Raw genomic sequence first — 21,658 nt, forward strand, 5'->3', positions numbered from 1 at the left:
GGGACGGATGGGGCAGAGAAAGAGGAGGAGGAGGAGCCGCCGCGCCGACGGGGCTCCCGCAGGAATCGCCCCAGGTAGGAGGAGAAGCAGCGGCCGCCCCCCCCCCCCCCGCCGTGGGATGGGGTTGGAGGGAGGACCTTCAGGCCGAGGCGGGTCCCTCGCCAATGCGCGCTGCCGGGGATCTCCTTGGCTCCGGCTACCCCGAGGGGAAGGAGAAGAGGGAGCGCCGCCGCCGCCGCCGTCGAGGGAGCTCCGTCTTTGGCCCTTGGCGAGCACCCCCTTCCCCGTCCGGCCCCGGGAGCGCTTCTAGTCCAAGAGGTGGGTGCTGCGGGTTTGGGGGCCAGGCGGCCAGCGCCCGCCCCTCCTTGCGCCTCCCCTGCCCCACTTCTGCTTCTCCTCTGCCCCCCACCCACACCGCCCCCATGTCTCCGCGGGATATGGTGATGGGGGGGGGGTCCTAGGGGTAAATAGCCCTTCCTCGCACTTCGCTCCCCAGCCGCTCTCCTGCCCCCTGGCCACAGCCCCCTCTCCTCTCCTCCTCCAGGAATCCCGCGCTGCCCCCCAACACGCGCGCGCGCGCCCGCGCACACACGGACCCAATTCCTCTCCGCGGGTGCTGAAGGAGCCTGCTGGGCTGGCGACACCTGGCGGTCGCCGCGGGAACGACAAAGCGGCGCTCCGCTTCATTCAGGCGCGCGGCTCCGGGGGTCCCGTCGGGCGCTTTTTTGGAGGCCTGGGACCGCTTTGAAGGGCCGGGGGAGAGGGGTCCAAACGGGGAGTTCTCAGCGGAGGAGTTGGGATCCTGATCTCTTCCAGTAGCACTCCCTATCTGAATAAATAGCGTCTCTTTCGTTACAGAGATATATGTTTTTATACCAGGGAGGGTTGCTGTTGCGCGCTCAGGTACTGCTTGGGGGCTTCGCTTTGGGGGTGTCTGGTTGGCCACTGTGAGAACTGGGTCCTAGGCTCGATGCCCCGCCCGGCCTGATCCTTATGGTGGCCCCCCTCTCCACCAGTGTCCAGTTTTCACTCTTTTAGAACACAACACCCAAATCCCCAGCCGCTCTGAACTGAGCACGCAAGCAGGATTCTACCCAGTTCCTCACTCAGAAGTCACACAATCAGTCGTCCAGGTCCTGCTCGGGGACTTCCCATTTGGGGCATCTAGGTGGGCGCTGCGAAGACCTTCGGCCCAGTCCTGCACTGCAGGGCCCTTCGGGTTATCTTCTCTTCGCATGTTTTCAGTGGCTTCGGGGGTGCGAGGACTTGGGAAGCCAAAGAAACCGGGAGTTTTGCACGGACAATGGGCCTCCCTTCCTGCTTCCTCGGGGTCTTTCTCTGCAGCCTCTCTCAAATTTGGGAAAGAGCCTCCGCCGCGTCGGGTCTTCTCCTGCAGCCAAAACCAACCCGGCCCCCCGTTGCTATCAAAGCGACGGCTGTGGTCCTCAGCCGGGGGCAGGAACCGGCCAGGGAAAGTGTGTGAAAGAGAAAGTGGTGTTTATCCATGTGTGCGTGTGCGTGTGCGTGTGTGTGTGTGCGTGTGCGTGTGCGTGTGTGTGTGTGTGTGTGTGTGTGAGAGAGAGAGAGAGAGAGAGAGAGAGCACCTTGTTTTTGCACGATGAGATTTCGAAAGGAGACTGGGACCAGAGTTCTGTTTTCTCCTTAGTTGCTTCCAGCGCTAACCATCCCGCTCCTTTCCCGCCCCCTCCATTTCCAGCGACCCAGTGTTGCCTAGTGGTTAGAGTGTTGGACTAGGACCTGGGAGAGACCAGGGTTCAAATCCCTCACTCGGCCATGAAGCTCACCAGGTGACCCGGGGCCCGTCAGTCACTCTCCGCCTAGCCTACCTCGCAGGGTTGCTGGTGGATTAAATGGGGGGAAGAGAACCACCATTGGAGAAAAAAATGTGGGATTGAAATGCAATAAGTAAATAAACAAAATGAATTCTCTTTGACAAGTTACAATAAAGTAATTCAGAATCTTATCGACGGGGACCTCCTTCCGTCTCGCTGCTTCCCGCTGCTCTATGTCTTCCATTTTAGTCCCTTCTGACCCTCTCAAGGCCATCAGACCCACTTCACAAATTATGTGAAATCCATTTCTGGGCCCTGAAGGGCATTTCTCTCATTTCTTCATTATTTGGGGGGCGGGGGAGTGGGACTTAGACCGCTTTTCGAGTAGAGAGGGGTCACATCCCAAAGCGGTTTAACAACGGAGTTCAGGCGCGATATGAGTTTGAACCGGGAGAGCAGGGGGGGGGGGCATCGTCCACACGAGACCCAGACCCAGAAGCGTGCATGTAAGAGAGAGAGAGATGGTAAGATCCGTGTTTTATTCCCCGCGCCTTCGAAACCTCAGTGCATTTCTCTAGGCCGGCGAGGAAAAAAAATATTATACAGGAGTCCGTGTTCAGACGACTATGGCATAAAAACCCGCATGAGCAGCGCTCTAAATACCAGATCCCTCCACTCTCTGAACACGGGTTAGGACTTGGAGACTGGATTTTTGGGGGAGAGGGGAGCTCTACTAATATTCCCTGCAGGCGAACCCGCCCCCTCGTCGTCGATTGACAAACGGTTGGACGGGTGAAACTACTTGCTTCTTTCATTTATTTCGAAGATTTATAAAACGCTTGATCGAAAGAGATTCTCCGGCTCTGCTCCCCCCGGGTTAAATCGAGGGTTAAGCTTAGCCGCCAGCGATTTCGATTAAGGAGCAAAAATGGACCCGAGGAATATAAGGCAATATATTTTTTTATTGCGCCTCTTCTTCCAAAAAAGGATTTAAAACGAATGGGATCGTTTGCTTCCTTGGCTGGAGGAGCGAGACGGTTTTTCTCAGCCTTTTCAAAGGCTTGAAAACGACAAGAAACGCGTTAACGAATTAATAACAAAAACTTCTCAACTTAAAACAACACAACGCAATTGAATTTACAACCGCATCAAAAACGCCTGAAAGGGGATTTTGGGGAAGGATCGATGGATTCTGCTGGAAGCCACCCAGGCGCGCCCAACTTTGGAGAGGGAGAAGAGGCCCTTTTTTAGGCGTTTGGAGATCGCGGGCCCGCCGACCCGGGGATGCGCGCCGGAGGCTGGTTTCATTTTCGCCTCTCTTGCCCAGGCGGACGGCTCTCCTTTCCATCGCTGTTTAGGAGATTCCCCCCACTCAACTTTTGAAAATATTCCTCTCCCCTCCCCCCACAAGGGCGTGCGCCCAGCCTTCCTCTCCCCCGGGCTTTAAAAGACTGGCGTACTTGCCGCTTTGCGAGGCGAATTTCGAGGTCGTTACCGTGGATTTCTCCCGGTTTTTGAGCGAGAATAACAATTGCATTTCAGGAACAGCATGTGCAAATCCCCACACCCCAGTTTATAATTATTATTGCTATTATTACTATTTTATTAATTGTTATTTTAATTTAGTTATTGTAATAACCGTTGCTGTTGCTATCAATAACACCAACAGGAATCTAGGTCGTATTTGTTTTTTTTTATTTGTTTTTATGCTACCTTGTCAGCCTCTTCGCGACTTCAGAATGTTTCCAAAGAATAATATTAATTGATTATTTCCGCGGGATCGAACGCCTTGCTCTGGCGCCCGCTCCCTTTGCCGAAAGGCGCCCAGGGGCCACACCACCCGGCCTGCGGACCCCTTCCCATCTCGCTGGGGGAGGGGGAGAAAGGAGAATAAACCCGGAAAGCGAGGTAACTTGTCTGCCCTAGGGGAGCTGCCCCGCCCCGCCCCGGGACGAGGGAAGACGAAGTTCGCTTTTATCCCGCTTTGAAAGGGCTCCGCTCCCCTTCCCCCGCCTGTCCCCCGCCCGGAAGATTTTCAAATAAGAAGCTTAGCAAATATGAAAGTCTGAGGTGTGTGACACAGCTGCTCGAAAGCAAAAGCAGCAGTCACGTACCCACAACGAAAGGAGGCAGGAAGGAACAGAAACGGAGTCTGCAGGCGGGGCTAGTCCTACTCGGAGTAGACGTATTAACTGGCACGCATAACTTAGGTCTAATGATTGCAGTGGGTAGAGCTGAGTTGGGGATCACTCCTCGTGGCCCTGCTTCTGTTATTAAAAACTGATAAACCCGGTTCACTATCCTCCTCGGCGCCCCCACCCACTTTTAGTGGGGGTCCGGCTTATTTTAATTCGGGGTTCTCTGATGCCTTCGGTAGGCTTTCAGAGGTGCGTCCGGAGAAACGGTGTGTCCGGGCTGACATAATGAGATGTAAAATAGTAACCATCAATTGCACGTTTATTCAAAATCCAATTAAATTTTGTTTAATCAGTGCTACAAAATGGATGAGCCTGATACAGTGACAGCAGCATTTCAAAGTCTGATTGTCATCTCCGGTGCCCCCCTTGCCTCTTAGCGCGCGCGCGCGCGCACACACACACACACACACACACACACACACTGCCACCCCACCCCCCAAGGTGCTACTATCCTTTTTGGGAAATGCTGGTCTAAGCCACCATCAGGCAGACATGGGCAGATCTACAATAGCAGGAGAGGCCAAGAGGAACTTGGAGACTTAGGTCTGGGCACCTACCTGTCTCTTGGGGACAGAGGGGAAAGTCCCAACATCTTCATCCCATCCCATGACCCCAGAAAAGGAGTGTGGCCTCCCCAGTGGTGGCTCCGGCTTGCCAAATTTTGCAGACAAGCAAAAATACGGGTGGTTCTTTATGAACCGTAGCTTGCCTTCCCTACTCTCATTTTGCTGTCTTTTCAAATGCGCAGTGTTGACTGCTGTCTCAGTTTAAGGAAGAGGCTCTACCCGTTTCAAAATGGGCTCCCTGCAACCCATAATAGCTCAGGTCACTTGGCTTCATCTTGGCAGGCGGAAATGTCCCCAGAGTACCTAAACGTAAACCACTGTGCAATGTTGCACTTGTGTAATGACAATAAAGAATCTATCTATCTATCTATCTTTAAGGTTGTTGACAACCAAGCTGTATATAAAGAAATAAAGACATAAAATTGCCGGATGCAAGCTTTGGAGTCACACAGGACTCTTGCTTCAGGATGAGTCCTCAAAAGAGAGAGATAGGGTCCTGTGCGACTCAGAAGCTTGCACCTTAAAATGCCAAGGTACGAGGGAAACGTTGACCCTCCTATCTTCCTATATGGCAGCTTTCTTCAAGCTGCTGCCCTCTGGGACTGCAACTCTCATCAGCCAGATTTAGCCGTGCTGTCTAATAGTCCTTGACAGAACTCTCCACCACAAATGTGCCTAATCCCCCTTTCAGAGGCACCTAGGACCATCACATAGTTGTGTTATTCTGGGCTGTATAAGCAGGGAGTTCCTCAGATCCATTTAAAATCCCCTGTCAGCCACACAATCCCAAAGTTCAAATATTAGGAGAGAAAATATACATATGTTTATAAAACTTTTATCTAGGAGGGAGAGCAATCCTCAAACCCAGAGGAGAAATTCGGCCCCCAAGGGCTTCCCATCAAGCCCTTGGGACTTGCCCCAGGCCACATCCGCTTTCCTTAGCCTCTGATTGGCCCTGCATTGCAGGGTTTGGATGGCCTTTGGGGGTCCCTCCCAAGCGTAAAGTTCTGATTCTGCCTCTCTCTCTCTTGCCTGAATGGAAGATGGAGAGTTTTATGCGTGAGAGTGCAGGACCTCTGTTTTTGTATACAAAAGTACAAATCACACCTGTAGCTCCGCCCTCTTTTCCCTCTGGCCCCACCCACTGCTGCCATGTTGCCAGTGAGGTAGTGTGGCCCTCAGTCTGAAAAACCCCCACCCCATGACCCTGGTCCTGCTGAATCCTTCCTGACACACATCCATCCTAAACAACTCCCCACGCTTCCCTCGTAGTTTCCTGGTCGGGAACAAGGCTGGATGAGCCCTTGTTGGTTGCCTGCCCAGAAGTGCCACAATTGAGGCTGGGGGTGGCTTTGGCCCAAGGTAAGGCCAGGCTGGCTTTTTCTCCTGTTGTGGAAACGGAGTGGGGTCTGGACCGAGGGAGAAAGAATGTGTGGAGGCTGACAGCTTTCGTTTCCCCTTTCCCACTGCGCCACACACGACCGCAGCCTTGCCCAAGCTCCCCCTGCCTCTGTGCAGAGTTGCACCCCTGCAGGGCTGCTTCTTAAGGGGAAACAAAGCACAAAAAACAGGTCTCCAAGCCCACAAAGGCCCTGAAGTCCCTGTAAGGCTGTGAGGCTGACACCATGGTTTGCACCCTGCTTAAGAAGTTAAGAACCTCAGAAGATCATGGCTGCTGGATCAGGCCAGAGGGGGACCATCTAGACCAGGATCCTGCCCTCACAGTAGCCACATAGGTGCCTCTTTTGGGAAACCCACAAGCAGCATTCGAGCACAAGAACGTCTGCTTCTCTGGTTCGGAGACTGCAGCCTGCATGTCCTTTGAGAATCAAGTGGTTCCCAAATTTTGTGATGGGCCACACTCCCCACCCACCCACTTGGTTGCCTAAGTTCTTCATCCCCTGCCTTCTTAAAAGAATTATTCAGAATAGTGGTTTGCAAGACCCACTGAGGAAAGACCAGAATGCTGTAAAAATCAGAACAGTAACAATTAGTTGAACGTTTATTCAAAAGCCGATGAAAACTATTTAGTTTGATTAATTCAACACAGCAGGTGAAATCGGTCCAACTTTTCAAAGTCTGATAGTCACTAACACCTCCAGCCCCCCCTGCCTCTTAGCAGCCCCCCAGGTAACCCTCTCCAGGCAGCGTTAGGAACTGGGATAGAAAAACTAGGAGCCGAATGGCTCCTGGGTGCTGGTTGTGGATGCCAAAAGAGAATGTCTAGTTGCCACTTCTTATTTATTATTTTTGATAAGCATGAATTACTGTAATATGCAATTCACATAAGTAACACATTGTTAATATCACATTTTTAGCAGAAATTGTTAATACATGTTTAATTTGGTGTTGACAATAAAAATATTGGTACCATACTTCAGTTTTCAAAACACTCTACTCTTTATTGTTACATTTATTAATATATTGTCTATCTTTAGCATATACTTTGAGGCTTCAAAGCACATACATTTCAGGAATCCTTGAGTGTCAGCCAGGTCCAAAAAAAAAAAAAAAAAAAAAAGGCACCCAGACTCTTTGAGGTGCTCACAAATGGAGAATCTTTAGGTGCAAAATGTGCCTGGTGCTCTGCTAACTGCAAACCCTGCTTCTAGGGGGCTCTACCACCCACTTGCATGCAAACTGGTATATAGAAGACCCAGACCTGCACTTTTTGGTGCCAGAGGCGTAGGAAAGTCAGGTGGTGCCCAGTGCGGAAAATTTCTTGTCACCCCCCCCTCCACATTGATTGATTTATTTTTTTGCCTGCAAAAATGGTTTTATGTTGTGTCATATTTTCTTACAAAGGAATAATAATAATAATAATAATAATAGTAATAATAATAGTAATAATAATAGTAATAATAAACAACTTTTATTTATATCCTGCCCACCCTCCCCGGCTGAAGTCGGGCTCAGGGCGGCTAACATCAGATACATAACATTGGTATAAAATCAAACAATAATTAAATTAATCCTAAAAACATGTCAAAATCAAATTAAAGTCTAATTAGATGGTTTTCTGCAGGGTTAGGGATGGGAACAGTAAGTGCTCCACTGAATTGAAATTTCAGCCTTCACGACATAGGAAAACGGCCAAGTAAGCAGCTATTTTTGTGGAGGAGGGTCAAGATATTAACTGATATGCATGAAATTTCATATATAGCTATGTAATCCTTAGTGTAGTAAGAGAAGACCTTTGGAGCAGGCTTTTTTAAAAAAAGTTTTTATGAACTGCCCTAGTAGGGCAGTAATTGTTCCTTGATAATTTGTCACACACCCCTCCATGATGGCACCCGGGGCGCCCCGCCCCCTTCCTACGCCCCTGCTTGGCGCCCACCCACTGAGCCAGGGAGCCTCAAGGGCAGAGCCCCAATGCAGCCCTCCGGAGGCCTCTCTCTCCGGCCCTCGGACCTCTCCCCAGGCCACTCCCCTCCTTGGACTCTGATCCTTTTCTTCTCTGGAAGGAGGATGGAGAGAGACAGGTGGGTGGGTGAGTGTGGGTAGAAACTTGCCTGCTGTACAGAGGTAAAATTTGCTCTGGGACACTTATTTGATTTTTAATTATCATTCTATAACATTTATGCACCTTGATGACATCCATCTGTCTCAAGAGACAACGGAGTGCACCTCCAAGGGTCAAACTGCTGGATTAGCAGCAGTGCAGTGACCTCCTCGAGGCACAAGCCTGGTCAGTGTATCAGGAGGTCATGGGCTGCCCAGACGACCAGACCCCTCTCAAAGGGAAGCAGAGCAAGACACCTGGCACCTTCTGACTGCAAAAAACCAACAGACAACCTCAAACCTGTTTATGTACTTATATTCCAGTTGTGACACCCACTTATTTGTGTATTATGTTGATTGTTGATGCGTTGTCGAGATTATTTAAAGTAAAACATGAAAATGCATTTTTTTAAAGAGTGAAATGTGCCTTTGTCGTCCCGCCCACCACTGACATATGGGCCCCTGGGAGGGGACCTAGAAGGGAAGGCAGCCCCCCACTTCTGGACTAATAGCCCTCCTCCTCAATTTTGGGCAAATCTGGCCTCTGTTAAAGAGACCCCATTAGAGAGACTGCATCTTCAGCAGACTGCCAAACAGATGGTGGCCAAATTTATTTGCCTGACGGTCAGCCAGTGCTATAATGTTGTTGTGAAACAATGGTAGGGTTTTTTTTTTCTTGTGACAGGCCAAAGGATGTCTTCCTTTCCCCATTGCACAGCCAACTTATGGAATTCACTGCCACATGATGGCTTTGAAAGCGGGCTTTGCACTTTCTAGGGACGGGTGACGTGAGGAGGCCTTGCCACGTCCTGCTTGCTGGACTTCCTGTTGTGGCGTCTGGTGAGAAACAGGAAGTTTGCCTCAGGGGCCTTTTGGCCTGACCCAGCAGGGCTCTGATGCCGGTGAGGTTTCCAGGACAGATCTCAGTCTTGCATTTCCCTTTCTCACTGAGCCTTCCGCAAGGAGGACCGCCACCCTCCTCCTCTTCATCTTGTTGCAATGGAGAGATCTTCAACGACGTTTTGTTCTGACCCGATGCCCCCTTCATTAAAAGGAAGGCGCTCCCAGGCCAACAAGGGTGGGCTCGAGTCCCAGTGAATTTTTTTTCTGGGCCCCCCAGCAAGGGGCAAACTGGCTGAAAACCTTTACACAGGGTATGAAATGAATGTGTGGTCTTAATTTTATGGTAATAATAATAAATGTGATAATATTTGTACCTGGAAGGGACCCAAGGCTCATCTAGTCTGACCCCCTGAAATGCAGGAATCTCAGCTAAAGCATTCAGGAAAGATGGCTGTCCAACCTCTGCTTAAAAACCCACAAGGAAGGAGAGTCCACCATCTCTCGTGAGAGCCCCTTCCACTGTCAAACAGCTCTTACTGGCAGAAAGTTCTTCTGGATGTTTAGTTGAAATATAAAACTTTGCAGAGCATAGAGAAAGTGCATAGACTTCTCAATGTAATACTAAAACTCAGCAGGGTCATCCAATGAAATGGAATGTTGGAAGATTCAGGGCAGTTTTAGAGTTAAACTGTGGAACTCCCTGCCACAGGAAGCAGTGATGGCCACTGATCTGGATGGAGGCAGCCACACTTCTGAGTACCAGTTATGGGAACCACAGGAGGGGCGAGAGCTGCTCTTGGGCTCAAATCCTGCTTGCAGGTGGAGCTTCCCATGTGGGCACCTGGTTGGCTGCTGTGAGAATAGGATGCTGGACTGAAGGGGCCAGCAGGCTCTTCTGATATTCCTCCCCAACCTTACCTGCCAGAGACTGAATCGTGGAGCTTCTCACCAGGCAGAGCTGGCCCTCTTCCTCTCTGGCTACGACCTCCCTTTGTGATCATCTCTCTGGGATGATCGAAGGAGATGGAGGAAGAGGTTTTTCCAAATGATGCTCCATTTCCTTTGGGCCACCTAGAGAGGACAGGTTGGAGGCAAAGTCCTTTTCCAAACCAGAGATTATGGGATGCTCCTCCCACTCCCCCCCCCATGCTCAGCAATGGGTGCAAAGCGAGGAGTTTGCCAAATATGCAGAGAGGAGGAACATTATTTGGCAGGAGGCAGAACCCAGCTTTGAAGGCATCTGATGATCTCACTGTTGGTTCTGTATGCATGGCTGGGAACCAGGGCGGCTGATCAGAGGAAGCTGCGCTATCCAGAGTTCAAGTCTCCAGAGTTTCAGAAAAGCTGCACTCGGGAGAGTCCAGGAGTTGAGACTGAGGCCTCTGAGCAAGGTCCCTTTCCGTAGTTAGATTCCAGTCCTCCTGGTTCTTAATGAAGGGCTGGTTTCGTCTGGAGCATAGGAAGCGAGTCGCAATTCCAAATAAAGGAGGGGTTTAAATCAGAATAGCTGGCCTATACGAATCAGGTCCTTGTCTCCGTGTAACTCAGTACTGCCCCTGAGTGGCTCTCCAGAAATTCAGGCAGGGAACATTCCCAGTCCTACCTGTGGCAATGTTGTAGATACTAGGAGAGGATATATTGATTTAATAGTATCCTTCCTAACTCATGCTTGTGAGTCAACGGCAGAGTGCATTCCCCAATATACAGCAGGAAGCGAGTTGATAGATTCGTTTGAATCTCTTAAGTAATCCAATATGGCTTTGTTCAGATTGGGTTCTGTTCCTGGGAAGACCTCTCATGTCCCTCCTAAAAAGAATAAAGACAAAACAAGCTTCTTTTAAAAGTAATAAGAAGTCACGCCCACCTACCTGGTCACATGAAGGGAGAGGATGCTCCAGGTGGAACAGGAAGTTCAACTGGCTGGATCAACACTCCCCTATCTGTGTCCACTCTAGGCAAACAGGAAGCGTTGTACTTGACGGCTTATGTTACATCCCACACCACTTGGGGATGCTGCCAGGAACTGAACTCGAGACCTCCTACCACTAGGCAACACTCCTTTCCTTCAGAATAAGGTAGGCTTCCACTCTTCATGGTTCCTAATGAAGGACTGAGTTCAATAGAAACATAGGAAGAACTTTCTGGCAGTAAGAGCTGTTTGACAGTGGAACGGACTCCCTCCCAAGTCCTTCCTTGGAGGTTTTTAAGCAGAGTCTTGGATGCTTTAGCTGAGATTCCGGCAATTGCGGCGGGTTGGGCTGGATGACCTTTGGGTATCCCTTCCAACTCTGCATTCCTTTGATTCTATGAGGAAGCTGCCTTATACTGAATCAGACCACTGGTCCACCTAACTCAGTATTGCCTACAGTGATCGGCAGCTATGGCTTTCCAGTATTTAAGGCAGGGGACGTTCGCAACCCTACCTGAAGATGCTGTTGGGGATGGAGCCGCATCTCAGCAGTGGAGCAGCTGCTCTTAATTTACTTTTATTAGATTTCTCGCCTTTACCACCAAGGTCCCAGGGATGGGCGACAACAATAAAGCATGCAACTATAAAACAAGGGGAAAAATAGGCACAAATGTAAAACAAGTGTTTAGATCCAATTAAAACCACTTCCGTAATGACTCCATATATAGAAAATGATACAAACCAATTTACCAAAAAATATCACGTATGAAAACAGTCTGAAATTTGTACCAGTGCAGATGGAGACCTTCAGGAGGCAGCAAAACGGCAACAGAGATGTCTAATAGTGCAAGGAGGAGGTGCCACCACACACAAGGCCCTGTTCCTGCATTGCATTGCATGAACCCACTTTGCAGACAGAAGATCCCGCATCCAATCCCAGGTGGCGTCTCCAGTTATAAAGGCTCAAGGAGCACCAGATGCTGCAAAAGGCAGACATCTCTGCCCTGAGAGCTTGGAGAGCCGCTGCCGGTCAGAGCCGACAGTACTGGGCTGGGTAAGCAAGGAGTCTGGTCCTGCATCCAGAAGTTCCCTGGTTCCATTCCCACATTTTCAAAAACAAAGAAGCAGCCGCTTGAGCCAGCAGGACAAAACGGCCCAAGACTTGGCGAGGCAGCGTCACAGACACAAAACTTGACTCATACTTCTGGGTCAAGATGCCAGACAAAGAGGCAGTGGCAGTGGAGTGGTCAGAGTGCCAGCCTAGAACCTGGGAGGCCCTGGGTTCAAGTCCCTGCTCAGGCAAGAGGCACGCTGGGGTGACCTTGGGCCAGTTGCCATCTCTCATCCTGGCCCAACTCAACATCGGGAAGAACATTCTGACAGTCAGTGGGACAAACTCACTTGGAAGTGGGAGGGCTCTCCTTCCTGGAGGTCTCTAAACAGAGACTGGGAGGCCACCTGCCAGGGATCCTTTGGCTGTGATTCTTGCAATGCAGGGGGTCAGACTAGATGGCCCTTGGGGGACCCCCTTCCAACAATTCTTACTCTTCTAACCCACCTTGCAGGATTGTTCTGAGGAGCAAATGGTGAGACAAAGAAGTATCTGTGTCCCACTGAACTTATAAATAAATGAATTTCAAAACAAAACGAATAAATACCGTGCATTGCAAAGAAAGGCTCCCCTTGTATTGCATTTCCTTCCTGACCAAACTTACAAAAGGGGCACCATCAGAGACCCCCCAAAGGCACAAATTTAAGAAAGAAGGAGTGTGGGGTTGGGGGGGTACTGAGCTCCACCCCCCAGAATTAACTCTCCTCTCTCGTCTTTGCCTCATCTTCAGCTAATTGTTGGAAACAATTCCTTTTCTCTCTCTCTCTCTTTTTTTGGAGAGGTTCTGGCATCAGACTCTGCACGGCTGGTGTGAGGAATGGGTCCCCCAGGCCTCATCCAGGTAATTTATTGGTCTGTTATGTATAAATCACACAGGCAGCCCCCCCCCACCTCCAGGCAACCTGAAGACAAGCCGCTGAGTCCCTGAGGCCTTGCATTGACTGACATCTGAGGTTGCCCCTCCTGGAGAGGAAAGGGGCAGGGGGAGGGGGGAGAGAACATTGCCACAAGGTGTGGGGCAAAGGCCCCCATTCTCTCTCACACACACTCCTAACAAGCACTAAGTACGGTTTGTGAAATCAGCTTAGCAGGAAAACATCAAGAGTCTGCTTTCCTCTGCAGCCTGATCTGCAATAATCAACAGGTGGTGTTTTGCAGGAACATAAGAATGGAAAAGCCTGCAGGATCAGGCCTGGGCGGGGGGCTCATCTAGTCCAACATCTTGTTCTCACAGGAGCCAACCTGATGCCCCAATGGGAACCCCCCAGCAGCCCCTGAGCACAACACCACCCATCTAATTGTTGTTCCCCATCATCAGGTATTCAGAGGTAGACTGCTCCTGGGCATGGAGTTTCTGCTATCACAGTAGACATCCATATGGATAGCCCTGCTGGATCAAGCCAATGGCCCCTCTAGGCCGACATCCTGTTCTCAGTTGGGAAACCTTGCTGAGATCTGAGGTCAAGGTGTGCTGCTTTAACCTTTTCCAGCTGAGGGCCACATTCTCCTCTGTGGCAGCAGCTGGGGGCCGCATGCCAGTGGTGGGTGGGGCCAGAGGCAAAAGTGGGAGGGGCAACACATGCAAATTTTGCCTTCCCAAGATAGGTTACTTTCTACACACACACACAGCCCTCTCGCCACCCTGGGGAGATTTTCAAGGGCCAGGTAAGGGAGGTCTGGAGGGCCACATCCCTCAGGTGGGTTGAATGGGCCCCCACTGGCCTGACCCAGCTGCAGCCAGGCTCCTCCAATGCTCTTATAAAGGATTATGAAAATTCACAGAGGAAGGTAAGGCTGTCATCAGCTTGTACCTCCGATGGCTCTGTTCTCCCTGCCCTGGCGGAGGCAGTGAATGTATCTGCATGCCAGTCCAACTGGGCTGGGGAGAGCTGGCACACTCCGGTCCTGCTTTCAGGCTTCCTTTCTTCCCCTAATTGGGCCACTGAGAGAAAAGGAAGCTGGACTCAGGGGGCCTTCAGGATTGTAAAACAGAACCTCCAATCGGAGGCCTGCTGTGATAGTAGACCCTCCACGCCCAGAGGTAGTCTACCTCTGTATACCAGGCAATGGGGAAGAAACAGCTGAGAGTTGCTCAGGTCCCTTTGGGGCGTCTGGCTGGTCACAGTGAGGACAGGGCGCTGGACTCGATGGGCCCCCTTTGCGAAAGCCATTAACTAACAGAACCTCCAGGCACAGGGCAGCCTACCTCCAAACTGCAAGCTGGGAGAGCGCTGTTGCCTCCATGTCTGGCTTGTGGGTTTCCCGTTTGGGGCATGTGGTTGGATGCAGGATACAAGACTAGATGGGCCACTTTATGCCCGATCCAGCAACCCCCAGGCTCTGCTTATGTTCTTATGGAACCTCCAAAGGCACTTTATCTCGGGGCCATTTGGCAAGGACAGGAGGCTGGACTAGACGGGACCCCTCTGGCCTGATCCTGCTTCACGCCGTGCCCAAGCGGGAACCGGGGAGGAAGGGCGAGAAACTGCTTTCGTGGCCCCTTGCTGGCTGCGCGCGGGCAGCGCGAGGCGCATTTCGGGGTGGCGCGTGCGCGCGCGCGCGCGGAGAGGGCGCCTTTCCCCTCAACGAGTTCCGCACATTGGAGCGAGGTTCTGGTGAACTCATTGGCGCGGCGGGGGGGGGGTCTGGGTGCCCCCTCCCTTCCCCGCCATTAATCACCGCGCGAGGAGGCGACGCAGGCAGGCCAGATGCGGGGAGCCAGCGCCTCTCTCTCTCCCTCCTCCTCCAGCAGCAGCAGCAGCAGCAGCTGCGGCTTTGGCGCATGCTCAGCGGTGGGCCCAGGACCGGCCTGACTTGGACAGGATACAAGCCCCCATTTCCGAGCCTCCCCCCTCAAAAAAGCCCCCCACACCTGGCTTCGATTAGAGCGCCTTGGCTGCCCGCTCCAAACCACTCTCAGCGCGACGCCACGCTGGAGGCGCAGGGAACTGTTAATCCTCCTGCCGACTCCCCGGTGCCAGGCCGGAGGACCCGGGCCGAAGGAAGCCCTTCCTGGGGAGATGGGGGGGGCAAGGCCCAGCTACCCTGCCCTGGTTTCTCTCTCGGGCCCGTTGGCCAAGCTCCCTGGCAACATCCCCACACGGGCTTCGGAGGGTGGGGTGTGGTAAGAAGCCTTCCTATCCCCCCTCCTCGAGAATCCAGAGAGCCCTCGCCCCCACTCCCAGCCTCTTCATCTGAGGGGTCCCTCCTCTCAGCCCATTCGCACCTTCAGGCCTCATCCTGCTCTCCTCCCTCCCCATAATTGTGACTTAATCCTTTTGCAACTGGCTCTGGATTTGAGGAAACTGGGGGAACCGTAAAGTCTCCTTTGGGTCTGGGAGAGAGGAAGGAAGGGGGGACGGGACGTTCCCTGCCGTAATGCCAGGCCCTCCAGTTTCTCCAGGGAGAGAGGCCCATCTCGCTGGGCAAAGGAGACTGACAAAGGAGAACTGGAGCAGGAGAGTGAGGCTCTGGCCAAGGTCTGGCAGATGGGCGGCTTATGATGGGTGGGAAACAGCCAGGAGGGACGAGGGCTGCGAGGAAGCGGGTGGTGGAGAGAAGGGGTGCCCCCTTGTGTGCACACAAAATCATAGAACTGTAGAGCTCGAAGGGTCCCCCAATAGTCATCTAGCCCAACCCCTGCAATGCAGGAAATGCAGCCAATGGATCCCTGACAGGTGGCCACCCAACTTCTGTTTAAAAACCTCCAATGAAGCAAAGAATACTAGAATTGTGAGGTTGGAAAGGATCCCAGAAAGGCTGATAAGGACAAAATATTGGGGTACGCTACTTAAACCGTTTCCCAACTTTGCCAGGGTCTAGAGACCTGCGGGTTCAGACTTGATCAGGTTCAAGCAAGAGACCTCTGCCAGGCAAATCAAAGCAAAAGAGCAGCTAGGAAGCCTTGATCATTTTATTGTTGAAATAAGGTTCCTAACTCCCAAGCAAAAACAGGGAAGAAAAAGCCCAGAACAAAGGGCATATGGGCTGTTAAGAGTTGTGGGATATAATATCACTGACACAGTCAAATACAACATTTCCTTTTTTGCCCAGAGTGTACACACAGGGGAATGTTGCTCCAGCCAGGAGGACTTCCTGTCACACCTGGAGCATCCTCCCCCTGCGTGTGACCAGGTAGAGAGGCGTGACGCTGGCAGACCCTACAACAGGGCCAGTCACGCAGCCATTGTTCTCTCTTGATCCTTTTTCTCCATTTTTCCTTTTGCTGTCTGCTGGCCCTCAGCCAGTAGCACATGGGCTCATCCCTCACAGAGGATGAACCCACACTTTTCTCTGTAACTGTAACTACAAGCTAAAGCAGGAGTAGGCAACCTAAGGCCCGGGGGCTGGATGCAGCCCATTCGCCTTCTCAGTCCGGCCCGCGGACAGTCCAGGAATCAGCGTGTTTTTACATGAGTAGAATGTGTGCTTTTATTTAAAATGCATCTCTGGGTTATTTGTGGGGCATAGGAATTTGTTCATTCCCCACCCCCCAAATATAGTCCAGCCCCCCACATGGTCTGAGGGACGGTGGACCAGTCCACAGCTGAAAAAGGTTGCTGACCCCTGAGCTAAAGCCTGCCTTCATACTGTGAACTGAATGCAAGTAAACCTTATCATTCCTTTTAAAAGAAGACTGTTGTGTCATTATTGTTTTTAAGAGGGAACTAAAGGGGATTTACCAGGAACAATCCAATCTGGACAAGCCAGACTGGATTGCTTAAAGCAAACGATTCTCATGAATCCATCCACTCGCTTCCTGCAATGTGCAAGGGGATGTGCTCTGCTACTAGCGCACTAGCGTGAGTGAGGAAGGATAATATTTAATCAATATATCCTCCCCTACTATCCTCGAAAAATTCCCACAAGAGTTCCCACATTTCCCCATGATACATTTAACAAAGCAGCATCAAAACATCATCGGTATGTCACGGAAAAAGCTGTGGCACCAGGCAGAAACCTTGAGATCCAGACATGCCCCTGTCCATCATGCGTGGTTCAAGTGCACACTTCACGCGAGTTAATGAAAATATCTACATATCCTAGGTGTGCGTGGGCGTCCCAGTTCCATTCGTTCCATGAGTCAGGTCCCCTCCCCTCCATTCTTGGACCACAATTTTTATTACCCTTTGGAACTAAATGAAACCAACTATTGGGCTATTTCTTTGGTGAATTTCTGTGTTTGGGAACGGGGTCTCCTTGCCCAGGGCAGGTTGTCCAATGGAGGAGAATGTATTGAAATCAGTGGTGGTGTTTGCATGTAACGCCGTGCGGCGGAACGAGCTCCTCTGCTCTGGAAATGGATGTTGTCAAATTCACACGAGCTCAGGAGGCCAACGCTTCAGATGTGTTGGCTGGGTAACCCCCCCCCCCAGTCCCCCCCCCCCATAATAAAACCATCCTACCCATTCCCAAAGGGCCATCCTCTGTGGGTGCAGCAGAGATCCTGCTGGCGCCCCCGATAAGGAAAAGGCCTCTTTGCCAAACCTCTGGAGGGCTGAGGGTGCCCGGCCAGCCTTGGTGCTGCTGGCGTGATAATTGCCGCGTGTTTGCGTCACGCCCGCGCCGGCCCTGCAGTACCTTCCTGTGGCCACCGGGTGGCAGCACCTGCCCCTGCTAGTGCGCCCGTTGCCGGAGCAGCAGCGACGCTTGCTGACGCTGCTCAGCGAGTGACGAACGTAGCAGCCGGGGCGAGGTGGGGGGTTGGCATGGCTTGGCTTGGCTTTGCCTTGCCTTGCCCGGTGGGTCGGGAAGGACGTGCCCCGAATGCAACGGAGCCCCACAAACACTGGCCCCCTTCACCTCGGAGGCAGGCAGCTGGCAGCTCTTCTGCCTTTGCCAGCTGCATGACAGGCAAATATCCAACAGGGGACGCTGCGCTGATCGCAGCAAGCTACACCTGTTGATTTTCTGCCTACTGTGTACCCAAAACCTAGGCTAGGACACATGGGCCGCTTCCTGTTCCTGACCTCCTAATCTTGCATCACTAATGTGTGTTTAATTATAAGGAGCCAGTATGGACTGCTAGGACCAGAACCTACCTCACAGGGTTGTTGCGAGGATAACTGTGTACTCCGCCCCAAGTCCTTGAGGGATAGGGGGAATATAAATGTGACCAACCGATCATTCAGTCAAGCCCTTAACAGCTCAGGACCTGCTCAAAGCAATTCTGTTTAGGCAGAGCTTCTCCAGACATGAACTGTTGATGATAGGTGTTTTAGGCATGGATGTTTTAGTTGAGACTTCTGTATCGCAGGGGGTTGGTCTAGATGACTCTCAGGATCCCTTCCAACTCTACAGTCCCGTGATTCTATTAATCTGGTTTTTACCTAGTCATTATTTTAACTGTTTTTTGAATAATAATAATAATAATAATAATAATAATAATAATAATAATTTATTTGTACCCCGCCCATCTGGCTGGGTTTCCCCAGCCACTCTGGGCGGCTTCCACAAAGACCAAAAATACACTAATATGTCATACATTAAAAACTTCCCTGAACAGGGCTGCCTTAAGATGTCTTCTGAATGTCAGGTTGTTTATCTCTTTGACATCTGATGGGAGGGCATTCCACAGGGCGGGCGCCACTACCGAGAAGGCCCTCTGCCTGGTTCCCTGTAACTTGGCTTCTCACAGGGAGGGAACCGCCAGAAGGCCCTTGGCGCTGGACCTCAGCGTCTGGGCTGAACGATGGGGTTGGAGATGGGTTTAAAATAGTTGTTCTTAATTGCTTTTTAACGGATAGCTTTTGTAAAGTGCTTTGAAGGTTGTTTTTACAATCAAGCGGCATATAATACATTTTATGAAACAAATCAGATCTATAACCCCCCTTTCCAAAAATGTAAGTGCTAAACTCAACATAGCAAAACATGGCAAGCAATAAATAAAATGCACCAGAAAATTTAAAAATCCAACATGGGCTTTCAGATCCCAGCAGCGCATAAGTTTGCTTGAAGCGACCAAATCTTCAGTGGGCCATTTTTTCCTCACAACAACCCTGCAAGGTAGGTTAAGCTGAGAGACTGTGACTGGTCCAAGGTCACCCAGCGAGAGCTTCATCTCTGAGTGGGGATTTGAACCTTGGTCCAACACCCTAACCACTGCACCATGCTGTCTCTCTTTCCATGACCTTGCCCATTGCACTTCCCATCTCACACTCTTTAAAGTAAGATGGTGAGCTATTATATATATATGGAATGTTCAGGGAGGCAGGAGAGGATATGTTGTTTATTAATATCCTTCCTAACGTGCGTTAGCAAGTTCCTTTACTTGGCAGAGTTTACATTCCCCTCTTGCATGCACAGCAGATAGCTGGTTGCAGGCTTGTGTAAGCCTCTCACTATTTTATACAATTCAATATTGAATTGTATATTCCTGGTAAGTTCCCTTTTATCCCTCTTAAAAGAATAAAGACATGACAATCTTAAAGTCAATAAAAGTTGTTTATTCACATCAGTTCACAATTGGATCCCTGATGGCAGATTTAGTTACAAATATATATATGTGCATTTACCCCATATGGGAGATTTGATTCCACTGCTTCTGCTAGCTGAGAAGCTAGCAGAGCATTTCTAGCTAAGAAGCTAGTTCAACGACGAAGGAAGGAAGTGAAAAAGAGAGAGAGTGCCTTGGCCTTCTGTTACCTGGACAGGTAAGGTCACGCCCACCTCTGGTGACATGCAAAGGAAGGGTGTCCCAGCCAGGAGGAAACAGGAAGTTTTCGACTGGCTGGACCAAACATCCCCCCCCCCCGCATGTCTTCTCTAGACGCTGCTGGACTGCAACTCCCATCATCCTCTCTGGCTGCTGGGAGTTGGAGACCAACAACATCTCGTGAATGGCAACCGATGCCCCCCTCCCATGTTAACGACCCCCTGCTGGGCCCTGTATGATGCGCAGTCCAAACCTAGGAATCTTTGCCTTGCATGTGTTGGCGTACAGCGGTTTGCAAAGGGTTAAAGCAGACGGAGAAGGGAACTCCCCAATTCCTAAACTGTCTCCTTGTCCTTTGATCTCCGTGCTGACCTCTCCTTTAACGCCAGACTGATACTCTCGGGTTGCAGCTCTTACTTCCTGCCTCCCCCTCGTTTCTCTTGGGGGGAGTTCTTGCCTTTTTGGCTCTATCCCTGCGGGGAGAATAAAGGCGGCAAACGTGGCTTCCTTGTATTGCTAAATCACCCAGAACTGGGAACTATTTTCCTATCCAAATACGCATTTCCTATAATAAATTTAACTTTCTTCTTCCAACAACAGTTCACCCAGAAGGAAGCCCAGCTGAGCAAAAGGGTGCTAACTCTGCAGGGACTGCGCTCAGGATCAGGGCCCCCCCCCAGGATTTCCAGACGCGAGACCTTCAGGAGCTTCAGTCTGCTTCATCGGAAGTAAAATGGACCTCGCAGAGCTGGTGGTGAGGACCACCATAAAGAGCGAGAAAACGGGGTGGTGGTCTGAACCTCCTCAAAGGGCGTGGGAAGGGCCTGAGAGAAGCTGCTTCTCCTGCGACGAGCAGCTGTTTGGTTTAGCCAGTCCTCACCGACCCTCAAATGCTCCTCTGCAGCGTGAGGACTAGAACCTTGGGGATTCCTTAGGAGTGGAAATGAGAAGGGGTTCCCCACTGTCTGGCACAAGGTGGAGGGAAGGGGTAGTCCTGGGCGCGAGGGATGCTGAGGTTTCTCTGTGGTCCGCAAAATTGTTTGGTTCCTGTGATATTATCAAGGTGAAGATTCTGCATTTCCCTTTAGAGGTTGATTGCCCGGCTGAGTTTCTGCCTGTCAGACAGCTATGAAAATAGGGATAGGGCTCTCTGGATGTCATTGGACCCCTTCATCAGCCCCAGCAGTAAAAGAGAGAGAGAGAGAGAGAGAGATTTAGTAAATAATAAGATATAATAATACGAAGATGCGGTCCAGCAACATCTGGCTTTGTTTTCCATGATATCTCTCTCTCTCTCTCTCTCTCTCTCTCTCACACACACACACACACACACTTACTCTTTCTTTACACCCACCCGCACTCCGAGAGAAAGCGTCCCTCGCGAGTAGAGGAAGGAAAATGCGCTTTGCACATGCTCGGAGGACACCTCCCAACGTTCAGCTCTGGCAACAATTGCGGTGGCAAAATGACTGTTTCAGTCCCGGGAGAGAGAGAGATGAGCCTCTTTGAGGTGGGGGGAGTGGGGTTCAGAGGTGGTGGGGCGCGTACCTGTAAGGGGTTGAAGCGCCTGCAAACCTGGCGCAGAGTGTTGGGAGGGGGCGTCCTTGGGTGTGTGGGCTGCTGCGGGGGAGGAAGAGGAAGAGGTGACTAACCTGATCTCTGCGCCCACCTCCCCACCCCACGCTTCCTTTCCCCACTCCCCACGCCTCGCGCATCCCTCTCTCCATTTCTCTCTCCATCCACCCGTTTCTTCCAGACTTTTCCCTTCCTAGCGCTGCAGCAGTTCCGGGGCATGGGCAGAGAGAGAGGGGCGAGCTGCATCGTTCACCTGGGGAGCGGGTTTGGACTCGGAGCCCAAAGCCCGACAAGGAGGGGTGGACCAGCTCAGCGGGGGGCCCTCCCCACCTTGGCCCGAGGCGAGGGACCCAGGCATCTTCCCTGCATCAGCAGCAGCCTTCATCCCTGGTTGCCATGGAGACCACAATGATGCTTTTCCAGGGCAGAATGTGAGGTCAGGGGAGAAGGGTGGGAGGAGGACGAGCAGCTTCCAACACAAACAAGATCGGGAGCGGGGAGAAGGCAA

The 21,658-nt window shown here is 51.3% G+C and overlaps 3 long non-coding RNA genes across 3 annotated transcripts; 1 reads left to right on the forward strand and 2 right to left on the reverse strand.

The window, feature by feature from the left end:
* The first annotated feature begins 60 nt into the window (after positions 1-60).
* Positions 61-20,943, forward strand: LOC307204343. The gene is made up of 3 exons (XR_013833615.1): positions 61-318; positions 10,857-10,976; positions 20,176-20,943. It is a non-coding gene; the product is annotated as an uncharacterized lncRNA (long non-coding RNA).
* LOC307204375 lies at positions 10,088-12,543 on the reverse strand. Its single transcript, XR_013833652.1, has 2 exons — positions 11,325-12,543; positions 10,088-10,707 (listed from the first exon to the last, which is right to left on the reverse strand). It is a non-coding gene; the product is annotated as an uncharacterized lncRNA (long non-coding RNA).
* Positions 19,351-21,542, reverse strand: LOC307204380. Its single transcript, XR_013833657.1, has 2 exons — positions 21,481-21,542; positions 19,351-20,048 (listed from the first exon to the last, which is right to left on the reverse strand). It is a non-coding gene; the product is annotated as an uncharacterized lncRNA (long non-coding RNA).
* Positions 21,543-21,658: the final 116 nt, after the last annotated feature.

This window comes from Podarcis cretensis, assembly GCF_951804945.1.
Source record: "Podarcis cretensis genome assembly, chromosome: 15".
NCBI classification, from domain to species: domain Eukaryota; kingdom Metazoa; phylum Chordata; class Lepidosauria; order Squamata; family Lacertidae; genus Podarcis; species Podarcis cretensis.